The following is an 18295-nucleotide window of genomic DNA, read 5'->3' on the forward strand; positions in this document are numbered from 1 at the left end:
GGAGACACAGAATCCCAAGCAGCATCCAGGCTCTGTCGCCTCAGCACAGAAATTCCAGGGGAAGGTCAGAGAGAGAGGGAGACATAAAATCCCATGCAGCCTCCAGGCTCTGTGCCACGAGCACCGTGCCTCCAGGTTCTGTGCCGCGAGCACCGGGCATCCAAGCTCCGTGCCGCGAGCACCAGGTTTCCAGGTACAGTGCCGCAAGCACCAGGCCTCCAGGATCTGTGCCACGAGCACAGATCCTCCAGGCTCTGTGCTGCGAGCCCAGAGGCTCCAGGCCCTGAGCCGCTCACCATGGAAGACTGCACTCCCCGTGCCTGAAATGCACAGGCACACTCTGAGGATGCATGCCATGCCTGAGAGTAGTCTCTCTGTCTCCTTGAGTTCCCTGTGCATGATGGGCCCCCCCTTGTTGAAAGACACATATACTCCCCTTTCCGGAATGGCACAGGAGCTCGCCGTCCTGAAGTGTGCCCCATGCCTCAAAAAGCTCCCAGTGCCTGAAGGCAAGCCCCTTGACTCAAGGCACTCCCCTTGACTCAAGGCGCTCCCCTTGACCCAAGGGCACAGGCACTCCCTGAAATAGCCCCATGCCTGACTGCACACCCCTTGCCTGAGGGTGCCCTGAGCCTGATGGCGAGCACAGTGCCTAATGGCGCGCCCCGTGCCTGAAGAGCACAGAGGCTCCCCTTGCCTGAAGTCACACCCTGTGCATAAAGCAGCTCACTGTACCTGAAGGTTCACCCAGTGCCTGAAGACAAGCCCCATGGTTGAAGGTGTGTCCCATGACTCAAAACGCTCCGTGTACCTAAAGCCGCCCCCTGTACCTGAGAGAAAGGAGTCACAGAATCCTAAACACCCTCCACACCCTGTAGACTCAGCTCAGAAACTCCCGGGGAAGGTCCGAGGAATGGGAGACACAGAATCCCAGGCCCCCTCCAGAGGCTGTGCAGCGAGCACAAAATCCCAAGCAAGAATCCCAAAGAATCTCCAGACCATGTGGTCTCAGGTTAGAACCTGCCAGGATAGGTCCGAGGGATGTGAGACACAGAATCCGAAGCAGGCCCTGCGAGCCCCGAGCCTCCAGGCCCTGCGTCACCTACCATTACTAACGGCATTCCCCGTCAGGGAGCTGAAGCCACTCCCTGTACCTGAGAGAAAGGACTCACAGAATCCCAAACAGCCTCCAGACCCTGTGGGTCAGCTCAGAAACTCCCGGGGAAGGTGGGAGGAATGGGAGACACAGAATCCCAAGCAGCCCGTCCAGGGGCTGTGCAGCGAGCACAAAATCCCAAGCGAAACACAAACGAGAATCCGAAACAGCCTCCAGACCCTGTGGTCTCAGGTCAGAAACTCACAGGATAGGTCCAAGGGATGCGAGACACGGAATCCGAAGCAGCCCCTGCGAGCCCCGGGCCTCCTGGCCCTATGTCACTTACCATGGCTGACGGCATTCCCCGTCAGGGAACTGGAGCCGCTCCATGTACCTGAGAGAAAGGAGTCACAATTTACCAAACAGCCTCCAGACCCTGTGGTCTCAGCTCAGAAACTCCCGGGGAAGCTCCGAGGAATGGGAGACACAGAATCCCAAGCAGCGCGTCCAGGGGCTGCGCAGCGAGCACAAAATCCCAAGCGAGACACAAGCGAGAAACCGAAACAGCCTCCAGACCCTGTCGTCTCAGGTCAGAAACTCCCGGGAGAGGTCCGAGGGATGCGCAACCCAGAATCCGAAGCAGCCCCTGTGAGACCCAGGCCTCCTGGCCCTGTGTCACTTACCATGGCTGACGGCATTCCCCTTCAGGGAGCTGAAGCCGCCCCATGGACCTGAGAGAAAGGAGTCACAATATCCCAAACAGCCTCCAGACCCTGTGGTCTCAGCTCAGAAAGTCACGGGGAAGGTCCAAGGGATGGGAGACACAGAATCCCAAGCAGCCACTCCAGGGGCTGTGCAGCGAGTAAAAATCCCAAGCGAGACACAAGCTAGAATCCGAAAAAGCCTCCAGACCCTGTCGTCTCAGCTCAGAAACTCCTGGGATAGGTCCGAGGGATGTGAGACACAGAATGGGTTGCGCCCCTACGAGGCCCAGATCTCCAAGCCAGAGTCACTTACCATGGCGTACCATGGCTGAAGCCGCTCCCTGTACCTGAGAGAAAGGAGTCACAGAATCCCAAACAGCCTCCAGAACCTGGGGTCTCAGCTCAGAAACTCCCGGGGAAGGTCCGAGGGATGGGAGACACAGATTCCCAAGCAGCCCCTCCAGGGGCTGTGCAGTGAGCACAAAATCCCAAGTGAGACACAAGCTAGAATCCGAAAAAGCCTCCAGACCCTGGGGTGTCAGCTCCGAAACTCCCAGTATAGGTCCTAGGGATGCGAGACACAGATGGGTAGAGCCCCTGCGAGCCCCGGGCCTCCAGGCCAGAGTCATTTACCATGGCTTACCATGGCTGAAGCCGCTCCCTGTAACTGACAGAAAGGGGCCCAGAATTCCAAACAGCCTCTAGACCCTGGGGTCGCAGTTCAGAAACTGCCAGGGAATGTCCGAGAAATGGGAGACACAGAATCCCAAGCAGCCCCTACAGGGGCTGTTCAGCGACCACAAAATCCCAAGCGAGACACAAGCTACAATCCCAAAAAGCCTCCAGACCCTGAGGTCTCAGCTCAGAAACTCCCGGGATAGGTCTGAGGGATGCGAGACATTGAATCCCAAGCAGCTGCTGCGAGCCCCGGGCCTCCAGGTCATGAGTCACTTACCATGGCTTACCATGGCTGAAGCCGCTCCCTGTACCTGAGGGAAAGGAGTCACAGAATCCCAAACAGCCTCCAGACCCTGTGGTCTCAGCTCAGAAACTCCCAGGATAGCTCCGAGGCATGCGAGACACAGAATCCGTAGCAGCCCCTGCGAGCCCCGGGCCTCCAGGTCCTGAGTCAATTTCCATGGCTGACGGCACATCCCGTCAGGTAGATGAATCCGCTCCCTGTACCTGAGAGAAAGGAGTCACAGAATCCCAAACAGCCTCCTGACCCTGTGGTCTCAGCTCAGAAACTCCCGTGGAAGGTCTGAGGGATGGGAGACACAGAATCCCAAGCAGCCACTCCAGGGGCTGTGCAGCGAGCACAAAATCCCAAGTGAGACACAAGCAAGAATCCCAAACAGCCTCCAGACCCTGTGGTCTCAGCTCAGTAACTCCCAGGATAGGTCCGAGGGATGCGAGACACAGAATCTGTAGCAGCCCCTGCGAACCCTGGGACCCCTCCTGGAGCTCGCAGCCCATGGCCTCCAGGTCCTGAGTCCCTTACCATGGCTGACAGCACTCCCCGTGACTGGGTTCACTGCAGGCTGCCGTGCGGCGGGAACTGGGTTCACTGGATGGTGCAGTGCTGCGGTCACTGCGTGAACAGGAGGGTGCAGTGCACTCTGTACTAGCTGCACTGGAAGCTACATTGTCGCGGGCACTGGGTTCACTGGAGGGTGCAGTGCCGCGGGCACTGTACACACTGCAGACTCCAGTGCCACTGGCACTGGATTCACTGCATGCAGCAGTGCCACTGGCACTGGATTCACTGCATGCTTCAGTGCCGCTGGCACTGGGTTCACTGGATGGTGTAGTGCCACGGACACTGGGTTCCCTGCAGACTGCAGTGCCACAGGTATTGGGTTCACTGCAGGCTGCAGTGCCGCTGGCCCTGGGTTCACTGGAGGGTGCAGTACCGCTGGCACTGGGTTCACTGGAGGGTGCAGTGCCGCTGGCACAGGGTTCACTGGAGGGTGCAGTGCAACTGGCACTGGATTCACTGCATGCTGCAGTGCCACTGGCACTGGATTCACTGTATGCTGCAGTGCCGCTGGCACTGGATTCACTGCATGCTGCAGTGCCCCTGGCACTGGATTCATTGCATGCTGCAGTGCCGCTGGCAATGGGTTCACTAGAGTGTGCAGTGCCGCGGGCAATTGGTTTACTGGTGGGTGCAGTGCCGCGGGCACTGGATACACTGTAGACTCCAGTGCCACTGGCACTGGATTCACTGCATGCAGCAGTGCCACTGGCACGGGATTCACTATATGCTGCAGTGCCGCTGGCACTGGATTCACTGCATGCTGCAGTGCCGCTGGCACTGGATTCACTGCATGCTGCAGTGCCCCTGGCACTGGATTCACTGCATGCTGCAGTGCCGCTGGCAATGGGTTCAAGAGTGTGCAGTGCCGCGGGCACTTGGTTCACTGGTGGGTGTAGTGCCGCGGGCACTGGATACACTGCAGACTCCAGTGCCACTGGCACTGGATTCACTGCATGCTGAAGTGCCACTGGCACTGGATTCACTGCATGCTGCAGTGCCCCTGGCACTGGTTCACGTCATGCTGCAGTGCCGCTGGCACTGGGTTCACTGGATGGTGTAGTGCCACGGACACTGGGTTCCCTGCAGACTGCAGTGCCACAGGTACTGGGTTCACTGCAGGCTGCAGTGCCGCTGGCCCTGGGTTCACTGGAGGGTGCATTACCGCTGGCACTGGGTTCACTGGAGGTTGCAGTGCCGCTGGCACAGGGTTCACTGGAGGTTGCAGTGCCACTGACACTGGATTCACTGCATGCTGCAGTTCCACTGGCACGTGATTCACTGCATGCTGAAGTGCCGCTGGCAGTGGGTTCACTAGAGTGTGCAGTGCCACGGGCACTTGGTTCACTGGTGGGTGCAGTGCCGCGGGCACCGGATACAATGTAGACTCCAGTGCCACTGGCACTGGATTCACTGCATGCAGCAGTGCCACTGGCACTGGATTCACTGCATGCTGCAGTGCCACTGGCACTGGATTCACTGCATGCTGCAGTGCCACTGGCACTGGATTCACTGCATGCTGCAGTGCCCCTGGCACTGGATTCACTGCATGCTGCAGTGCCGCTGGCAATGGGTTCACTAGAGTGTGCAGCGCCGCGGGCACTTGGTTCACTGGTGGGTGCAGTGCCGTGGGCACTGGATACACTGCAGACTCCAGTGCCACTGGCACTGGATTCACAGCATGCTGCAGTGCCACTGGCAATGGGTTCACTGGACGGTGCAGTGCCTTGGGCCCTGGGTTCACTCGAATTTGCAGTGCCGCGGGCACTGGGTTTACTGGAGGGTGCAGTGCCTTGGGCATTGGGTTCGCTGGAGCGTGCAGTGTAACGGCCATGGGTTCACTGGGGGTGAACTGGCGCAGGCACTGCGTTCACTGGAGGGTGCAGTGCCGCTGGCACTGGGTTCACTGGAGGGTGCAGTGCCACTGGCACTGGCTTCACTGCATGCTGCAGTGCCACTGGCACTGGATTCACTGCATGCTGCAGTGCCACTGGCACTGGATTCACTGCATGCTGCAGTGCCCCTGGCACTGGTTCACTTCATGCTGCAGTTCCGCTGGCACTGGGTTCACTGGAGGGTGCAGTGCCGCGGGCACTGTATACACTGCAGACTCCAGTGCCACTGGCACTGGATTCACTGCATGCAGCAGTGCCACTGGCACTGGTTCACTGCATGCTGCAGTGCCGCTGGCACTGGGTTCACTGGATGGTGCAGTGCCACGGACACTGGATTCCCTGCAGACTGCAGTGCCACAGGCACTGGATTCACTGCAGGCTGCAGTGCCGCTGGCACTGGATTCACTGCATGCTGCAGTGCCGCTGGCACTGGGTTCACTGGAGGGTGCAGTGCCGCTGGCACAGGGTTCACTGGAGGTGGCAGTGCCACTGGCACTGGATTCACTGCATGCTGCAGTGCCACTGGCACTGGCTTCACAGCATGCTGCAGTGCCACTGGCACTGGATTCACTGCATGCTGCAGTGCCCCTGGCACTGGATTCACTGCATGCTGCAGTGCCGCTGGCACTGGGTTCACTGGACGCTGCAGTGCCTTGGGCACTGGGTTCACTCGAATTTGCAGTGCCGCGGGCACTGGGTTTACTGGAGGGTGCAGTGCCTTGGGCACTGGGTTCGCTGGAGCGTGCAGTGCAACGGTCATGGGTTCACTGGGGGTGAACTGCCGCAGGCACTGCGTTCACTGGAGGGTGCAGTGCATCGGGCACTGCCTTCACTGGAAGCTGCAGTGTCGCGGGCAGTGTGTTCACTGGAGGCTGCAGTGCAGAGGGCACTGGGTTCACTGCACGCTGCAGTGCCTCAGGCGCTTGGTTCACGGCTGACTGCTGTGTCGCGGGCACAGCGTTCACTCGAGTGTGCAGTGCCGCGGGCGCTGGGCTCCCTGGAGGCCGCAGTGCCGCGGGCACTGGGTTCATTGGAGTCTGCAGTGACGTGGGCACTGTGGTCCCTGGAGGCTCCAGGGCCGCGGTCCCTCGGGTCACCGGAAGCCCCAGTCCCGCGGTCGCTGGGGCGTCCTGTGCCCCGGTACGGCTGGCACTGGAGCCTGGATGGGCTGCTTGGGATTCTGAGTCTCCCTGTCTGTTTTTCCCCAGGGGTCTCTGGTTGGAGCACAGAGCTGGAGGCTGCATGGGATTGTGTGTCTCCCTCTGTCTCTCTCTTTCCCCAGGAGTTTCTGTGGCGAGACCACAGAGCCTGGAGGCTGCTTGGAATTCTGTGTCTCCCTCTCTCTGTCCTTCCCCTCCAGTTCCTCCAGGAACTGGGATTGCGGACTTCAGGCACTGGGAGTGACGTCAGGAGTGACTTCAGTCCCTGGGGGTGACTTCGGGAGTGACTTCCGTCCGTGGGAGTGACTTCGAGTGGGACTTCCGTCACTGTGTGTGTCTTTGCGAGGGACTTCCGTCACTAGGAGTGACTTCAGTCATTGGGAGTGACTGACTTCAGTCCCTGGGCATGCCCTCGGGCCCTGAGCGTGCCTGTGCCCTTCAGGCGGGGGGCTAGACTTCAGGCACAGGGTGAGAATTCACGCATGGGGCAAGCCTTCGGGCATGGGGCATGCCTTCAGGCCAGGGGCGTGCCTTCAGGCCCTGGGCGGGGCTTCATGCGTGGGGCAAGGCTTCAGGCGCAGGGCTTTCCTTCAGGCACGGGCCTTGCCTGCAGGCAAGGGGCTTTAGTACAGACACGTGGAGCTGTTTCAGGCAAGAGGCATGCCTTCAGGAACAGGAGCCCCTTCGGGCACATGGAGCGGTTTCCAGCACGGGGCGCACCTTCAACCATGGAGCTTGTCTTCAGGCCCTGGGAGCACCTCCAGGTACAGTGAGCGGCTTCATGCACGGGGTGCGACTTCAGGCACGGGGAGCCCCTGTGCTCTTCGGGCACAGGGCGCGTCATCAGGCACTGGGCTCGCCCTCAGGCGCAGGGCGCCCTCAGGCAAGGGGTGCGCCGTCACCCACGGGGTGCGCCCTCAGAGAGCGCTTGTGCCTTCAGGCAAAGGGAATGCCTTCAGGAACGGGGAGCGCATTCAGGCACGGGGAGTGCCTTCAGGCATGGTGAGTGGCTTCAGGAACTGGAGGCTCTGTGCTGCGAGCACAGAGCCTGGAGGGGCTGCTTGGGATTCTGTGCCTCCCTCTCTGTCCTTCCCCAGGAGGCTCCGTGGTGAGAGCACAGAGCCTGGGGGCTGCATGGGATTCTGTGTCTCCCTCTGTCTCTGTCTTTCCCCGGGAGTTTCCGTGCCGAGACCACAGAGCCTGGAGGCGCTGCTTGGAATTCTGCGTCTGGCTCTCTCGGTCCTTCCCCTGCAATTCCTTCAGGCACTGGGAGTGCCGACTTCAGGCACTGGCAGTGAAGACTTCAGGCACTGGGAGTGGGAGTGACGACTGCAGTCACTAGGAGTCACTTCAGACACCGAGTGTGACATTTCCTTCCGTCACTGGGAGTAACGATGACCTCAGCAGCCGGATCAGCAGCTGGGAGTGGCTTTGACTTCAGTCCCTGGGAATGACTTCGGGAGTGACTTCCGTCACTGGGAGAGGGACTTCGAGAGGGACTTCCGTCACTGGTTGTGAATTCGGGAGTGACTTGCGTCACTGGGAGTGACATCGGGAGTGACTTCTGTCACGGGGAGTGACTTTGGGAGAGGCTTCCCTCACTTGGGAGTGACATAGCGAGTGACTTTCGTCACTGGGAGTGACATCGGGAGGAGAGGCTTCTGTCGCTTGGAAGGACTTTGGGAGTAACTTCCTTCACTGGGAGTGACTTTGACTTCAGTCACTTGGAGTGACTTTGGGAGTGACTTCGTTCGCTGGGCATGACTCAGTCATCGGGGGTGACCGACTTCAGTCGCTGGGCATGCCCTCAGGCACTGGGCATGCCCGTGCAATTCAGGCACGGGGCGTGCCTTCAGGCGAGGGGTGTGCCTTCAGGCACCAGGCGGGGCTTCACGCACGGGGCAAGGCTTCGGGCACGGGGCTCGCCTTCATGCAAGAGGCTTGAGTACAGGCACGTGGAGCTGTTTCAGGCAAGAGGCGTGCCTTCAGGAACAGGGAGCGGCTTCGGGCCCAGGGAACATTTTCAGGCACGGTGCACGCCTTCAACCATGGGGCTTGTCTTCGGGCACTGGGAGCACCTTCAGGTACAGTGAGCGGCTTCGTGCACAGGGCACGACGTCAGGCACGCGGAGCCTCTGTGCTCTTCGGGCACAGGGCGAGACGTCGGGCACTGGGCTCGCCATCAGGCACACGGCACCCTCAGGGGAGGGGTGCACCGGCAGGCATGGCGCAAGCCTTCAGGGAGTCCCTGTGCCCTTGAGTCAAGGGGAGCGCCTTCAGGCATGGGGCTTGCCTTCAGGCACTGGGAGCTTCTTCAGGCATGGGGTGAGTCTTCAGGCACGGGGAGCTCCTGTGCAATTCGGGCAAGGGGAGCACATGTGCCTTTCACCAAGGGATGCCCCGTCATGCACAGGGAACTCAAGGAGACACAGAGAATGCCCTCAGGCAGGGGTGCAGCTTCAGAGATTACCCATGCCATTCAGGCAATGGGAGTGACTACAGGCACCGGGAGTGCGTTCAGGCACGGGGAGGGCCTTCAGGCACGGTGAGTGGCTTCAAGAGCTGGAGGGTATGGGCCGAGGGCACTGGGGTACCGGTGGCTGCAGTGCCATGGTCACCGGGGCACTGGAGGCTGCGGTGCCGAAGGCACTGTGTTCACTGTACGGTGCACTGCCGCGGGCACTGGATTCACTGCAGACTGCAGTGTCACAGGCACTGGGTTCACTGCAGGCTGCAGTGCCGCTGGCACTGTGTTCACTGGAGGGTGCAGTGCCGCGGGAACTGAGTTCACTGGAGGTTGCAGTGCCGCGGTCACTGGGTTCACTGCAGACTGCAGTGCTGCTGGCACTGGGTTCACTGGAGGGTGCAGTGCCGCTGGCACTGGTTTCACTGGAGGGTGCAGTGCCGCGGGCACTGGATTCACTGCAGACTCCAGTGCCGCTGGCACTGGGTTCACTGGAGGGTGCAGTGCCACGGACACTGGGTTCACTGGAGGGTGCAGTGCCGCGGTCACTGGATTCGCTGCATGCTGCAGTGCCACTGGCACTGGCTTCACTGCATGCTGCAGTGCCCCTGGCACTGGATTCACTGCATGCTGCAGTGCCGCTGGCACTGGGTTCACTGCATGCTGCAGTGCCACTGGCACTGGATTCACTGCATGCTGCAGTGCCCCTGGCACTGGATTCACTGCATGCTGCAGTGCCGCTGGCAATGGGTTCACTAGAGCGTGCAGTGCCGCTGGCACTGGGTTCACTGGAGGGTGCAGTGCCAGGGGCACTGGATTCACTGCAGACTCCAGTGCCACTGGCACTGGATTCACTGCTAGCTGCAGTGCCCCTGGCACTGGATTCACTGCATGCTGCAGTGCCGCTGGCACTGGGTTCACTGGAGGGTGCAGTGCCGCGGACACTGGGTTCACTGCAGACTGCAGTGCTGCTGGCACTGGGTTCACTGGAGGGTGCAGTGCCGCGGCACTGGGTTCACTGGAGGGTGCAGTGCCAGGGGCACTGGATTCACTGCAGACTCCAGTGCCACTGGCACTGGATTCACTGCTAGCTGCAGTGCCCCTGGCACTGGATTCACTGCATGCTGCAGTGCCACTGGCACTGGATTCACTGCATGCTGCAGTGCCACTGGCACTGGATTCACTGCATGCTGCAGTGCCGCTGGCGCTGGGTTCACTGCATGCTGCAGTGCCGCTGGCACTGGGTTCAGTGGAGGGTGCAGTGCCGCGGGCACTGGGTTCACTGGAGGGTGCAGTGCCGCGGGCACTGGTTTCACTGCAGACTGCAGTGCAACGGGCACTGGGTTCCCTGGTGGGTGCAGTGCCGCGGGCACTGGGTTCACTGGACGCTGCAGTGCCTTGGGCACTGGGTTCACTCGAATTTGCAGTGCCGCGGGCACTGGGTTTACTGGAGGGTGCAGTGCCTTGGGCACTGGGTTCGCTGGAGCGTGCCGTGCAACGGCCATGGGTTCACTGGGGGTGAACTGCCGCAGGCACTGCGTTCACTGGAGGGTGCAGTGCATCGGGCACTGCCTTCACTGGAAGCTGCAGTGTCGCGGGCAGTGTGTTCACTGGAGGCTGCAGTGCAGAGGGCACTGGGTTCACTGCACGCTGCAGTGCCTCAGGCGCTTGGTTCACGGCTGACTGCTGTGTCGCGGGCACAGCGTTCACTCGAGTGTGCAGTGCCGCGGGCGCTGGGCTCCCTGGAGGCCGCAGTGCCGCGGGCACTGGGTTCATTGGAGTCTGCAGTGACGTGGGCACTGTGGTCCCTGGAGGCTCCAGGGCCGCGGTCCCTCGGGTCACCGGAAGCCCCAGTCCCGCGGTCGCTGGGGCGTCCTGTGCCCCGGTACGGCTGGCACTGGAGCCTGGATGGGCTGCTTGGGATTCTGAGTCTCCCTGTCTGTTTTTCCCCAGGGGTCTCTGGTTGGAGCACAGAGCTGGAGGCTGCCTGGGATTGTGTGTCTCCCTCTGTCTCTCTCTTTCCCCAGGAGTTTCTGTGCCGAGACCACAGAGCCTGGAGGCTGCTTGGAATTCTGTGTCTCCCTCTCTCTGTCCTTCCCCTCCAGTTCCTCCAGGAACTGGGATTGCGGACTTCAGGCACTGGGAGTGACGTCAGGAGTGACTTCAGTCCCTGGGGGTGACTTCGGGAGTGACTTCCGTCCGTGGGAGTGACTTCGAGTGGGACTTCCGTCACTGTGTGTGTCTTTGCGAGGGACTTCCGTCACTAGGAGTGACTTCAGTCATTGGGAGTGACTGACTTCAGTCCCTGGGCATGCCCTCGGGCCCTGAGCGTGCCTGTGCCCTTCAGGCGGGGGGCTAGACTTCAGGCACAGGGTGAGAATTCACGCATGGGGCAAGCCTTCGGGCATGGGGCATGCCTTCAGGCCAGGGGCGTGCCTTCAGGCCCTGGGCGGGGCTTCATGCGTGGGGCAAGGCTTCAGGCACAGGGCTTTCCTTCAGGCACGGGCCTTGCCTGCAGGCAAGGGGCTTTAGTACAGACACGTGGAGCTGTTTCAGGCAAGAGGCATGCCTTCAGGAACAGGAGCCCCTTCGGGCACATGGAGCGTTTTCCAGCACGGGGCGCACCTTCAACCATGGAGCTTGTCTTCAGGCCCTGGGAGCACCTCCAGGTACAGTGAGCGGCTTCATGCACGGGGTGCGACTTCAGGCACGGGGAGCCCCTGTGCTCTTCGGGCACAGGGCGCGTCATCAGGCACTGGGCTCGCCCTCAGGCGCAGGGCGCCCTCAGGCAAGGGGTGCGCCGTCACCCACGGGGTGCGCCCTCGGAGAGCGCTTGTGCCTTCAGGCAAAGGGAATGCCTTCAGGAACGGGGAGCGCATTCAGGCACGGGGAGTGCCTTCAGGCATGGTGAGTGGCTTCAGGAACTGGAGGCTCTGTGCTGCGAGCACAGAGCCTGGAGGGGCTGCTTGGGATTCTGTGCCTCCCTCTCTGTCCTTCCCCAGGAGGCTCTGTGGTGAGAGCACAGAGCCTGGGGGCTGCATGGGATTCTGTGTCTCCCTCTGTCTCTGTCTTTCCCCGGGAGTTTCCGTGCCGAGACCACAGAGCCTGGAGGCGCTGCTTGGAATTCTGCGTCTGGCTCTCTCGGTCCTTCCCCTGCAATTCCTTCAGGCACTGGGAGTGCCGACTTCAGGCACTGGCAGTGAGGACTTCAGGCACTGGGAGTGGGAGTGACGACTGCAGTCACTAGGAGTCACTTCAGACACCGAGTGTGACATTTCCTTCCGTCACTGGGAGTAACGATGACCTCAGCAGCTGGATCAGCAGCTGGGAGTGGCTTTGACTTCAGTCCCTGGGAATGACTTCGGGAGTGACTTCCGTCACTGGGAGAGGGACTTCGAGAGGGACTTCCGTCACTGGTTGTGAATTCGGGAGTGACTTGCGTCACTGGGAGTGACATCGGGAGTGACTTCTGTCACGGGGAGTGACTTTGGGAGAGGCTTCCCTCACTTGGGAGTGACATAGCGAGTGACTTTCGTCACTGGGAGTGACATCGGGAGGAGAGGCTTCTGTCGCTTGGAAGGACTTTGGGAGTAACTTCCTTCACTGGGAGTGACTTTGACTTCAGTCACTTGGAGTGACTTTGGGAGTGACTTCGTTCGCTGGGCATGACTCAGTCATCGGGGGTGACCGACTTCAGTCGCTGGGCATGCCCTCAGGCACTGGGCATGCCCGTGCAATTCAGGCACGGGGCGTGCCTTCAGGCGAGGGGTGTGCCTTCAGGCACCAGGCGGGGCTTCACGCACGGGGCAAGGCTTCGGGCACGGGGCTCGCCTTCATGCAAGAGGCTTGAGTACAGGCACGTGGAGCTGTTTCAGGCAAGAGGCGTGCCTTCAGGAACAGGGAGCGGCTTCGGGCCCAGGGAACATTTTCAGGCACGGTGCACGCCTTCAACCATGGGGCTTGTCTTCGGGCACTGGGAGCACCTTCAGGTACAGTGAGCGGCTTCGTGCACAGGGCACGACGTCAGGCACGCGGAGCCTCTGTGCTCTTCGGGCACAGGGCGAGACGTCGGGCACTGGGCTCGCCATCAGGCACACGGCACCCTCAGGGGAGGGGTGCACCGGCAGGCATGGCGCAAGCCTTCAGGGAGTCCCTGTGCCCTTGAGTCAAGGGGAGCGCCTTCAGGCATGGGGCTTGCCTTCAGGCACTGGGAGCTTCTTCAGGCATGGGGTGAGTCTTCAGGCACGGGGAGCTCCTGTGCAATTCGGGCAAGGGGAGCACATGTGCCTTTCACCAAGGGATGCCCCGTCATGCACAGGGAACTCAAGGAGACACAGAGAACGCCCTCAGGCAGGGGTGCAGCTTCAGAGATTACCCATGCCATTCAGGCAATGGGAGTGACTACAGGCACCGGGAGTGCGTTCAGGCACGGGGAGGGCCTTCAGGCACGGTGAGTGGCTTCAAGAGCTGGAGGGTATGGGCCGAGGGCACTGGGGTACCGGTGGCTGCAGTGCCATGGTCACCGGGGCACTGGAGGCTGCGGTGCCGAAGGCACTGTGTTCACTGTACGGTGCACTGCCGCGGGCACTGGATTCACTGCAGACTGCAGTGTCACAGGCACTGGGTTCACTGCAGGCTGCAGTGCCGCTGGCACTGTGTTCACTGGAGGGTGCAGTGCCGCGGGAACTGAGTTCACTGGAGGTTGCAGTGCCGCGGTCACTGGGTTCACTGGAGGGTGCAGTGCCGCTGGCACTGGTTTCACTGGAGGGTGCAGTGCCGCGGGCACTGGATTCACTGCAGACTCCAGTGCCGCTGGCACTGGGTTCACTGGAGGGTGCAGTGCCACGGACACTGGGTTCACTGGAGGGTGCAGTGCCGCGGTCACTGGATTCGCTGCATGCTGCAGTGCCACTGGCACTGGCTTCACTGCATGCTGCAGTGCCCCTGGCACTGGATTCACTGCATGCTGCAGTGCCGCTGGCACTGGGTTCACTGCATGCTGCAGTGCCACTGGCACTGGATTCACTGCATGCTGAAGTGCCCCTGGCACTGGATTCACTGCATGCTGCACTGCCGCTGGCAATGGGTTCACTAGAGCGTGCAGTGCCGCTGGCACTGGGTTCACTGGAGGGTGCAGTGCCAGGGGCACTGGATTCAATGCAGACTCCAGTGCCACTGGCACTGGATTCACTGCTAGCTTCAGTGCCCCTGAAACTGGATTCACTGCATGCTGCAGTGCCGCTGGCACTGGGTTCACTGGAGGGTGCAGTGCCGCGGACACTGGGTTCACTGCAGACTGCAGTGCTGCTGGCACTGGGTTCACTGGACGGTGCAGTGCCGCGAGCACTTGCTTCACTGGAGGGTGCAGTGCCCCTGGCACTGGATTCACTGCATGCTGCAGTGCCACTGGCACTGGATTCACTGCATGATGCAGTGCCGCTGGCACTGGGTTCACTGGAGGGTGCAGTGCCGCGGACACTGGATTCACTGCAGACTCCAGTGCCACTGGCACTCGATTCACTGCTAGCTGCAGTGCCCCTGGCACTGGATTCACTGCATGCTGCAGTGCCGCTGGCACTGGGTTCACTGGAGGGTGCAGTGCCGCGGACACTGGGTTCACTGCAGACTGCAGTGCTGCTGGCACTGGGTTCACTGGAGGGTGCAGTGCCACTGGCACTGGATTCACTGCATGCTGCAGTGCCACTGGCACTGGATACACTGCAGACTCCAGTGCCACTGGCACTGGATTCACTGCATGCAGCAGTGCCGCTGGCACTGGATTCACTGCATGCTGCAGTGCCGCTGGCACTGGATTCACTGCATGCTGCAGTGCCGCTGGCACTGGATTCACTGCATGCTGCAGTGCCGCTGGCACTGGATTCACTGCATGCTGCAGTGCTGCTGGCAATGGGTTCACTAGAGCGTGCAGTGACCCTGGCACTGGGTTCACTGGAGGGTGCAGTGCCAGGGGCACTGGATTCACTGCAGACTCCAGTGCCACTGGCACTGGATTCACTGCTAGCTGCAGTGCCCCTGGCGCTGGATTCACTGCATGCTGCAGTGCCGCTGGCACTGGGTTCACTGGAGGGTGCAGTGCCGCGGACACTGGGTTCACTGGAGGGTGCAGTGCCGCTGGCACTGGGTCCACTGGAGGGTGCAGTGCCACTGGCAATGGATTCACTGCATGCTGCAGTGTCACCGGCACTGGATTCACTGCATGCTGCAGTGCCGCTGGCACTGGATTCACTGCATGCTGCAGTGCCGCTGGCACTGGATTCACTGCATGCTGCAGTGCCGCTGGCACTGAATTCACTGCATGCTGCAATGCCGCTGGCAAAGGGTTCACTAGAGCGTGCAGTGCCGCTGGCACTGGGTTCACTGGAGGGTGCAGTGCCAGGGGCACTGGATTCACTGCAGACTCCAGTGCCACTGGCACTGGATTCACTGCTAGCTGCAAGCCCCTGGCACTGGATTTACTGCATGCTGCAGTGCCGCTGGCACTGGGTTCACTGGAGGTTGCAGTGCCGCGGGCACTGGATTCCCTGCAGACTGCAGTGCCGCGGGCACTGGATTCACTGCAGACTGCAGTGCCGCGGGCACTGGATTCACTGCATGCTGCAGTGCCACTGGCACTGGATTCACTGCATGCTGCAGGGCCACTGGCACTGGATTCACTGCATGCTGCAGTGCCGCTGGCGCTGGGTTCACTGCATGCTGCAGTGCCGCTGGCACTGGGTTCAGTGGAGGGTGCAGTGCCGCGGGCACTGGGTTCACTGGAGGGTGCAGTGCCGCGGGCACTGGTTTCACTGCAGACTGCAGTGCAACGGGCACTGGGTTCCCTGGTGGGTGCAGTGCCGCGGGCACTGGGTTCACTGGACGCTGCAGTGCCTTGGGCACTGGGTTCACTCGAATTTGCAGTGCCGCGGGCACTGGGTTTACTGGAGGGTGCAGTGCCTTGGGCACTGGGTTCGCTGGAGCGTGCCGTGCAACGGCCATGGGTTCACTGGGGGTGAACTGCCGCAGGCACTGCGTTCACTGGAGGGTGCAGTGCATCGGGCACTGCCTTCACTGGAAGCTGCAGTGTCGCGGGCAGTGTGTTCACTGGAGGCTGCAGTGCAGAGGGCACTGGGTTCACTGCACGCTGCAGTGCCTCAGGCGCTTGGTTCACGGCTGACTGCTGTGTCGCGGGCACAGCGTTCACTCGAGTGTGCAGTGCCGCGGGCGCTGGGCTCCCTGGAGGCCGCAGTGCCGCGGGCACTGGGTTCATTGGAGTCTGCAGTGACGTGGGCACTGTGGTCCCTGGAGGCTCCAGGGCCGCGGTCCCTCGGGTCACCGGAAGCCCCAGTCCCGCGGTCGCTGGGGCGTCCTGTGCCCCGGTACGGCTGGCACTGGAGCCTGGATGGGCTGCTTGGGATTCTGAGTCTCCCTGTCTGTTTTTCCCCAGGGGTCTCTGGTTGGAGCACAGAGCTGGAGGCTGCCTGGGATTGTGTGTCTCCCTCTGTCTCTCTCTTTCCCCAGGAGTTTCTGTGCCGAGACCACAGAGCCTGGAGGCTGCTTGGAATTCTGTGTCTCCCTCTCTCTGTCCTTCCCCTCCAGTTCCTCCAGGAACTGGGATTGCGGACTTCAGGCACTGGGAGTGACGTCAGGAGTGACTTCAGTCCCTGGGGGTGACTTCGGGAGTGACTTCCGTCCGTGGGAGTGACTTCGAGTGGGACTTCCGTCACTGTGTGTGTCTTTGCGAGGGACTTCCGTCACTAGGAGTGACTTCAGTCATTGGGAGTGACTGACTTCAGTCCCTGGGCATGCCCTCGGGCCCTGAGCGTGCCTGTGCCCTTCAGGCGGGGGGCTAGACTTCAGGCACAGGGTGAGAATTCACGCATGGGGCAAGCCTTCGGGCATGGGGCATGCCTTCAGGCCAGGGGCGTGCCTTCAGGCCCTGGGCGGGGCTTCATGCGTGGGGCAAGGCTTCAGGCACAGGGCTTTCCTTCAGGCACGGGCCTTGCCTGCAGGCAAGGGGCTTTAGTACAGACACGTGGAGCTGTTTCAGGCAAGAGGCATGCCTTCAGGAACAGGAGCCCCTTCGGGCACATGGAGCGTTTTCCAGCACGGGGCGCACCTTCAACCATGGAGCTTGTCTTCAGGCCCTGGGAGCACCTCCAGGTACAGTGAGCGGCTTCATGCACGGGGTGCGACTTCAGGCACGGGGAGCCCCTGTGCTCTTCGGGCACAGGGCGCGTCATCAGGCACTGGGCTCGCCCTCAGGCGCAGGGCGCCCTCAGGCAAGGGGTGCGCCGTCACCCACGGGGTGCGCCCTCGGAGAGCGCTTGTGCCTTCAGGCAAAGGGAATGCCTTCAGGAACGGGGAGCGCATTCAGGCACGGGGAGTGCCTTCAGGCATGGTGAGTGGCTTCAGGAACTGGAGGCTCTGTGCTGCGAGCACAGAGCCTGGAGGGGCTGCTTGGGATTCTGTGCCTCCCTCTCTGTCCTTCCCCAGGAGGCTCTGTGGTGAGAGCACAGAGCCTGGGGGCTGCATGGGATTCTGTGTCTCCCTCTGTCTCTGTCTTTCCCCGGGAGTTTCCGTGCCGAGACCACAGAGCCTGGAGGCGCTGCTTGGAATTCTGCGTCTGGCTCTCTCGGTCCTTCCCCTGCAATTCCTTCAGGCACTGGGAGTGCCGACTTCAGGCACTGGCAGTGAGGACTTCAGGCACTGGGAGTGGGAGTGACGACTGCAGTCACTAGGAGTCACTTCAGACACCGAGTGTGACATTTCCTTCCGTCACTGGGAGTAACGATGACCTCAGCAGCTGGATCAGCAGCTGGGAGTGGCTTTGACTTCAGTCCCTGGGAATGACTTCGGGAGTGACTTCCGTCACTGGGAGAGGGACTTCGAGAGGGACTTCCGTCACTGGTTGTGAATTCGGGAGTGACTTGCGTCACTGGGAGTGACATCGGGAGTGACTTCTGTCACGGGGAGTGACTTTGGGAGAGGCTTCCCTCACTTGGGAGTGACATAGCGAGTGACTTTCGTCACTGGGAGTGACATCGGGAGGAGAGGCTTCTGTCGCTTGGAAGGACTTTGGGAGTAACTTCCTTCACTGGGAGTGACTTTGACTTCAGTCACTTGGAGTGACTTTGGGAGTGACTTCGTTCGCTGGGCATGACTCAGTCATCGGGGGTGACCGACTTCAGTCGCTGGGCATGCCCTCAGGCACTGGGCATGCCCGTGCAATTCAGGCACGGGGCGTGCCTTCAGGCGAGGGGTGTGCCTTCAGGCACCAGGCGGGGCTTCACGCACGGGGCAAGGCTTCGGGCACGGGGCTCGCCTTCATGCAAGAGGCTTGAGTACAGGCACGTGGAGCTGTTTCAGGCAAGAGGCGTGCCTTCAGGAACAGGGAGCGGCTTCGGGCCCAGGGAACATTTTCAGGCACGGTGCACGCCTT

Source organism: Panthera leo, unplaced genomic scaffold (genome assembly GCF_018350215.1).
Source record: "Panthera leo isolate Ple1 unplaced genomic scaffold, P.leo_Ple1_pat1.1 Un_scaffold_43, whole genome shotgun sequence".
Classification (NCBI taxonomy): Eukaryota; Metazoa; Chordata; class Mammalia; order Carnivora; family Felidae; genus Panthera; species Panthera leo.